The sequence below is a fragment of the Chrysemys picta genome, chromosome 16, assembly GCF_011386835.1.
Source record: "Chrysemys picta bellii isolate R12L10 chromosome 16, ASM1138683v2, whole genome shotgun sequence".
NCBI lineage: Eukaryota > Metazoa > Chordata > Testudines > Emydidae > Chrysemys > Chrysemys picta.
This window is the reverse complement of record NC_088806.1, coordinates 7,718,896-7,725,973: the sequence shown is the minus strand read 5'-3', so window position 1 is coordinate 7,725,973 and position 7,078 is coordinate 7,718,896. Positions and strand designations below refer to the sequence as shown.

Below are 7,078 nucleotides of genomic sequence, written 5' to 3'. Positions count from 1 at the left end.
GCTCCAGTGGCGCAATGAGTTAGCGCACAGTACTTATACAGCAGTGTTGTGTGGAGTGATGCTGAGGTTGTGAGTTCAAACCTCACCTGGAGCACTAGTTTTCTTTAAGCAAATGGCTTCTGCCAATCATTTTGCCCTGCGGAAAATACAATTCCAGCTCAGAAGACACCGAGATCCCCTTGCTTTACAGAGAGCAGGGCAGATTCCACAGATCTACCAGGCTCTGCTCTCCACCAGCGCCTGTGTCAGGAGGGGTCAAGCCGAGCCCAGAGCACGGCACATCCGGTGATTCTTCATCCCCCGACTCCCCCTCAATCTTTGCTCCCCAAAGCGCCTTTGTGCCACCCTCTTCGCTGTGAGAGTTCCCAGTGGTTGCTTGACCCTTGCTCCACCTCAAGCCCTGACCCCAAACCTCCACCCCTGTCCATTCTCTTCCTCTCCCCACTCCTCCAGCCTACTGGATTACTGACAGGCGGGAGGCACTGAAGGAGAAGAGGAGAGTTGTCAGCCAGGCCTGCTAGCAGGTGGGAAGTGCAGGGGCAGAGCTGGCTGCCAGTGGGTGCTGGACACCTATTTTTTTTCCTGTTGGTGCTGCAGCTCCGTAGCACCTATGGAGTCAGCGCCTCTGGCTCGGCTCCTTTCGCACTCCATAGAGAGGAGCAGCTGCCAGGGCTATGGGTGATCTATGGGGTATGGGGCGCTAGGTGAATGGCAGAGGCTTCAGCTGCTGAGAGTTTGCCTGACACCTCAGGGGGACAGTGTGAGGTGGTGTCCCAGGGATCTCTATGGAAGGAGCAGAACAGGATTTACTTGGGGTGAGGAGAGAATTCAGAGTGTCTCAGGGGGTTGTAGAGAGGTATTGCCCTGGTTAGAGACTGGCTAAAGCACAGGCCTCGCTGTGAGCAGGATTCAAACCTGCAGAGGGGAACCCTATTGGATTTCAACTCCAACACCTTAACCACTCGGCCATTACAGCTGTCAGCACAACAGTTGCCCAATGCCAGAAAACTGGTAAATAATCACAATGCCCAGGCTTGAAGTCATCTGAAATCCAGAATTCACACAGCAAACCTGGCTCCCAAAGCACAGGGGCAATTTGGGGTTTGTTCTCTTTGCTTAGCCATGTGCAGTTGCACAGAGTGCGCTTTGAAAATCTCCCCTCCCACAGAGCGGGAATGGGAAATGATTCTGAACTGGAAGCTTGATGTGAATGAGGATGGTGGGAGCACAGGGCCAGGGACTGACCTTTGCTAGACAAACCAGTGACACAAGGAACCAGGCTAAGGAAAATGTTTCCTGGAGTCAATAACTGGAATAGCAGCAGTATTGTGCAGACAAATGTCTCACAAGAGGAGTTAGCGCATTGGTGGTTTGGTAGCAGAAGTCACAGATAGAGCGTGGAAGGTCTGCGGGTTGGGAGTGAGGGGCACCAGCAGAGCGGTGACTGGGGAGCTCAGGACTGGAAGCTGCCCATCCCCGTGGCTCGTGTGGCTGCCCCCGGGCCCAGCAATGGCTCTGGAGGGTGACTCACGTCGTCTGGGGGGAGGTGACCCAGGCAGCGGGCAGCCGGGGGGGTCTGACTTACTGATAAAATTGGTCTCTTTGCTCCATGGTGCTCGGCGGCCTGGGTTAGTACCGGCACCTCCCAGGAACAGGTCAGGGTTGGGGGGCGGGGGTAGAATTTCCCTCCAAAGCTATTTTAGGGTCTGATCCTGCAAGCCCCCCATGTACCCAGTGCAGGATGGCTCCAGGCTCCTCACCCAATCCAGTGCTGGTGTGTACAGCAGAGAATTGGAAGCAGCAAATCAGGGAGCCAGAGAAAGAGACTAGAAATACAACCATTTACTTCTGAAAGGAGAAAAGAAAAAGCCGACATTCCCGAGCTGTGTAATCGGGCGAACTGCCCCTTGACGACTGTGAGGGGAAATCTCAGGGGCTGTGCTCACCTGTTCCCAGGGTCGTGTCCTCCAGACAGATTTGTGGGAGAAAGGAAATCACCAGAGAGAGGAGTTGGGCCCAGTGTGGATTTTTTTGCTTTGGGAGGGAATTCAGGGCCTGGGACTGGAGCGTTAAGGATGGAGCGGGTGACGGCTCCTCTCCGCTTTCAGGCTGAAGGAATCCTGGGTTTGGTGAGTCCATCGGTGGCAGGGAGGGTCACATCGCTCAGAGGCAGAGAGGAGGAGAACTCCCCCCACAATGACACATCCAGATCCTGGAGAAGAAGAAAGAGAAAAGAGCCCAGTGCAGCGGAAGGTGGCTGAGGAGGGGGTTCCCTTGTGTATGTCACGGAGCACTTGGGAAGCTGTGGCCATTCAAACACACTGAGCTTTACTAAAGAGCAAGGGCAGACTTCTGTGACTCGGAGAAGGATTTAGGTGTGATAACGGGCAAACAACTCAGCATGAAATCCCCGTGCAACGCTGTGGCCATCCTTGGCTGTATAGACAGGAGAACAGTGACTAGAAATAGGGCACTAGTGTTATCTCTGTGTACAACATGGGTCAGATCAACACTGGACGCTTGCACACAGTCGTGTTGGCCACATTTTAAGACGAAGAATGAAAAATTGGACAGGAGTAGAGAAGAGCTACAAAAAACAACAACAACAAAAAAGAGCTGAAAAGTTGCCTTCCAGTGCGAGACAAGAGCTCAGTCTGTTCTGTTTATCACAGAGAAGACCCAGAGGTCACTTGATGACAGGGCGTAAATCCCCTCCCAAAGAGAAACTCCTGGGTACTGAAGGGCTCTTTAACCTAGCAGCGAAAGGCAGAACAAGAACCAACGGCTGGAAGTTAATGGCAGAGAAACTAAAATGAGAAATAAGGGACACATTTGAAATCGGGCGATTCAACATTGGAACAAAGTACCCAGGGCAATGATGGATTCTCCACCCCACATGGAGGTGGCAGGAGGGGGCAGGAGGTGCTGAAGCAAGTGCTCTCAGGTGAGATAGAAAACATGCTGTGCTTTCTCTCCGGTGCTTGGCTGGTGCCTTGCTCACATGCTCAGGGTCTCACTGATCTCCATTTCTGGAGTTAGGAAGGAATTTCCCCCAGGTCAGACTGGCAGGGAGGTTGGAGTTTTTGCCATCCTCTGCGGCATGGGGCACAAGTCACTTGCCTGGATCAGCTGGGTACATCTCACCAAACCAATTCCCTGCAAGTGCAGGGGCCTCAGCTGCTGGTGCCCCTCTGCCTCTCCTGTACTCCACCTGTGGCACACAACGGGATAGTCTCCTAAAGGCTGGAATATTTTGGTGTAATAAAGGGTGTATTTGGCTTCCAAGTTAATGTGAGGAATGTGTATATTGCAAGGAAACCTTAGTCTTATTTTCACCAAGGAAGCTGGGAGATGTTGGAACACAAAGTACTGCATCTTGGAAACAATCCCCCAGAAATGGCATCTTCCACTCAACAAATGTTTTCTAGAATCATCAGTAGCAAACAGTTAATACTCGTGTTTGTCTGAGAATAGAGTGAAGGGGAGTGTTTACTCCGACACCTCAATGAGCGAAACAGACAGAAAGAGGAAAGCCATCCTGAAAGGGAATAGATCAGAGTGTGTCACAGTGTTAAAGGGAACAGCCTCTGTCAGAGACACTTTATAAGTGGAAGGTGCTCTAAGGATTGTAAAACTCTGAACTTGAGAGAAGGGCTTGCTAGCAAACCCTGTAAATGGGGGGGTGCTCCGCCCAGGTGGTGGACTAGACCATTGCATCCTCTGAGGCCATGTCTACACTAGCACCTATGTTGGCAAAACTTTTGTTTCTCAGGGCTGTGAAAACACACACACACACATATACACCCCGCCCCGAGTGACATATGTTTTGCCGGCATACGTGCTTTTGTGACTTATGTCTCCTGCCGACATGGCTACCACCACCCTTTGAGCTGGTTTTATTCTGTCAATGGCAGAGCTCTCTCCCCTCAGCATAACCCGGCTACACGAGCACTTTTACAGCACCTTGGCTGTATTGGTACAGCTGTGCCGCTGTAAGCTTGTCAGTGTGGACATGGCCTAAGTGTGCCATGGCAGACGCTTTGTGCGCATAAGTACTTTATCCATGAGTCTGTGAAATGTCCTATTTTTTACAGGTCCCACAACGTCGCCTTCATAACGCCTCTTCATGAGCTGCTTGACGGCTGGTGTTGTCCAGGGCCTGCTAGGTGCTTCCATCTTTAATCCACAGCCCCATTTAAATGACTCATCCCCTTTCATACAGTCTGCCCGATACTCTTAGCCAATAGTTTCGGACTAACATGTCAGACATCCATTGGTCTCACTCCCTACGTCTTCACTACCCACTGTATCAGCAGTTAGCGATCGATTTATTGGGGATTGATATATCACGTCTCGTTAAGACGCGATATATCGATCCCTGAATGCGCTCCCCATCGACTCCGGGACTCCACCAGAGTGAGCGGCGGTAGCAGAGTCGACGGGGGCGCCGCGAACGTCAATCCCACGCCATGTGGACCCCAGGTAAGTCTATCTAAGATACTTTGACTTCAGCTACGTTATTCACTTAGCTGAAGTTGAGTATCTTAGATCGATTCCCCCCCCAGTGTAGACCAGTAAGGAGAAGCTTCTATTTAAAGATGTAGGAAGATGGGCGCTGTTGCACATTGAGTTCAGTATTATTTCTATACTTTATACTGTCCGATTCAGTTCTCTTACAGAAGTAAAACCCAAAGCAAAAAACATCATGGGATTAAAAAGGTACTTCTTTACTTTGCAGGCTACATCTATAAGTAACAAACTAAAGACTGGTAATCACTTCTTTAACTTTCCCTTTTAGAATTGTACCTGCTAAAAAAAGAAGGCCCAGTGGTTAAAAGTGTAAAATAAAAGACTTGAACAAAAATCAATGTGTGCCCCTAAGCCCACCACTTTTGTGGCCCAACTTGGAATAATGACCCCGCCCAGCACTCTGAACATTGGGGAAGTTTAGCTCTGGCTCTGGGAATGAAACCCATGGCTTTGGTCCCTTCCTGAGATATTCTCATTTCTTTGCCTAGACCCCACAGAATTTTACAAATTTCTTTTCCTGCACAACGTAAATAGGTTAATAATTGGGACACACGATCTTCTGGCAAAGACTGACTTGGCCTCTACTCAGGGCTCATGGAGGAAAATTGGAGCAGTGAGAGAAAGGAAAAAGTAGCTCCATGCTGATATCCCCTGCACTGTATACTCCCCTGGATCAGTGTCATGTGAAGCAAACTCAAATTTCCAATGGAAAATAAAAAATATCTAAGGGATGATGCACATTTGCTCATAAACCCAACACAAATACATTGAGCTGAACATGTGCTCGGCATCACTATCTGACCCTATCCCACAAATAACTGTGCAGTCATTTATCCCTCCCATGGCAACAATGGCCCATCTCCTGCAATGTCAGCCTGATCACCAGAAGTCACTAGAGAATTCTCCACTGTTTGGTCATGTACAGCTGTGTCCTCAGCCCTCATCCCAGCATGTTATCTGTGAACTTCTTGGGAATTTGAAATAGAAACTCCAAGGAACCTGCTAGATGGTTTGGTTGGCTCAGGATTTGCTGGGTCCCAGCCCGCTACTCACCACACACTTACTGAGCTGTCTGTGAAATAGATGTTATGGCAGGTTATTGTCTAAGACAATCATTAGACTGACATTGCTGATGATCAGGTTCAGTATAAGTTTCTCAGGCTGGTGCAGCAGCACGTTGGGTTCCCATGAACCAGCTCCTGCTATTCAGTTCAATCCCCTGCCAGACACCTGCATCAGTCTCCTCCTGTTAACCACGGCCCCACAGGCTCCAATCACTGTATTGTTGAAATCATATCAGGGTCCCACTTTAGTGTTAAAAGAATTTTAATCAGTTTTTGAGTCTTGGGCCAGATTCCCTCCCTGAGTGTGCTGGGCTCCGGCCTGGGACTCTTTCTCCCTCCTGCCTAGCTCTGACTATGAAGCCTGGCCCTGGCACTCCTTCTTCAATCGCCATGTGGGCAAGAGGAAAAGTGTGGTAGAAAGCACAAGGACCAAACTTGTGGGCATCATATGAAGCAGCAAGCATCCCAACCATCAGGTCAAACCACAGAACTGCAGGGATCAGCAGCCAGTTCTAGAACACTAACCCATTGCAGACATCCTAACCAAATGCCTGGCTCCAGTGGGTGTGAGTCACCCAGCAGGAGAGGAAGGATTCCTTCTTGTGCAGGGCCGGCTCTAGGCACCAGCAAAACAAGCTGGTGCTTGGGGTGGCACATTTTTAGGGGCGGCATTCTGGGGCGGGCCATGCCGCCCCTAAAATTGAGCCCCAGCCGCCCTAACTCACCTCTGCTGCTGCCGCTCGCGCGCCTCTGCTCGCCCTCCCTCCCAGGCTCTCAAACCCGCGAAACAGCTGATTCGCGCGCCGTGGCCGCTCGGCATCTCCCCCTCCCTCCTGGGTTTGAGAGCCTGGGAGGGAGGGGGAGACCCCGAGTGGCCGCGGCGCACGCGCTACTTCTCCCTCTCCGTCCCTCCCTCCCTCCTAGGCTTGAGAGCCTGTGGGGAGGAGGCAGGGCTGGGGATTTGGGGAAGGGGCGGAGTTGAGGTGGGGCCAGGGGTGGGGTAAGATAAAAACGGGGGGGCGGCCAAAATTGTGTTCGCTTGGGACGGCAAAAATCCTAGAGCTGGCCCTGTTGTTGTGCACCTGGAAACAGGAAAGTTGAGCACTTTCAACTCGAGGGATTTACCACAAGCCAACACAAGGTCCCACTGAGATTTGAACTCAGATTGCAGGATTCAGAGTCCTGAGTGCTGACCATTACACCATGGGACCAGCCTGTGTGCCCTTCTCTAGACATTGGTGAAACCTCTTCTTGGCTGCTCAGGCCAATGCTCTGGCTTCAGCTAGAACCCCAGGAAGGAGTTGTGGTTTGGGCGTCACAAATGCTGGGACATGTGCCCCAGGTGCTTCCAGTCTAGCCTTTGCCATTCCTGACTTGCCAAAGAAAATGGGCGGATGCCCAGGTTAGCGATAGAGCAGTTTCCCTCTTCCAAATGTGTGCCTGTCCCTGTGCTTGAGGGGACTTGCTAAATAGCACCTTTGGAG

General features: G+C 51.1%; 3 non-coding genes across 3 annotated transcripts; 1 reads left to right on the top strand and 2 right to left on the bottom strand.

The window, feature by feature from the left end:
- On the top strand, positions 1 to 94 carry TRNAI-UAU (transfer RNA isoleucine (anticodon UAU)). Its single transcript has 2 exons — positions 1 to 38; positions 59 to 94. It is a non-coding gene; the product is annotated as a tRNA-Ile (tRNA).
- An 800-nt stretch (positions 95 to 894) lies between these two features.
- On the bottom strand, positions 895 to 976 carry TRNAS-UGA (transfer RNA serine (anticodon UGA)). Its single transcript has one exon. It is a non-coding gene; the product is annotated as a tRNA-Ser (tRNA).
- A 5,757-nt stretch (positions 977 to 6,733) lies between these two features.
- TRNAQ-CUG (transfer RNA glutamine (anticodon CUG)) lies at positions 6,734 to 6,805 on the bottom strand. The gene has a single exon. It is a non-coding gene; the product is annotated as a tRNA-Gln (tRNA).
- Positions 6,806 to 7,078: the final 273 nt, after the last annotated feature.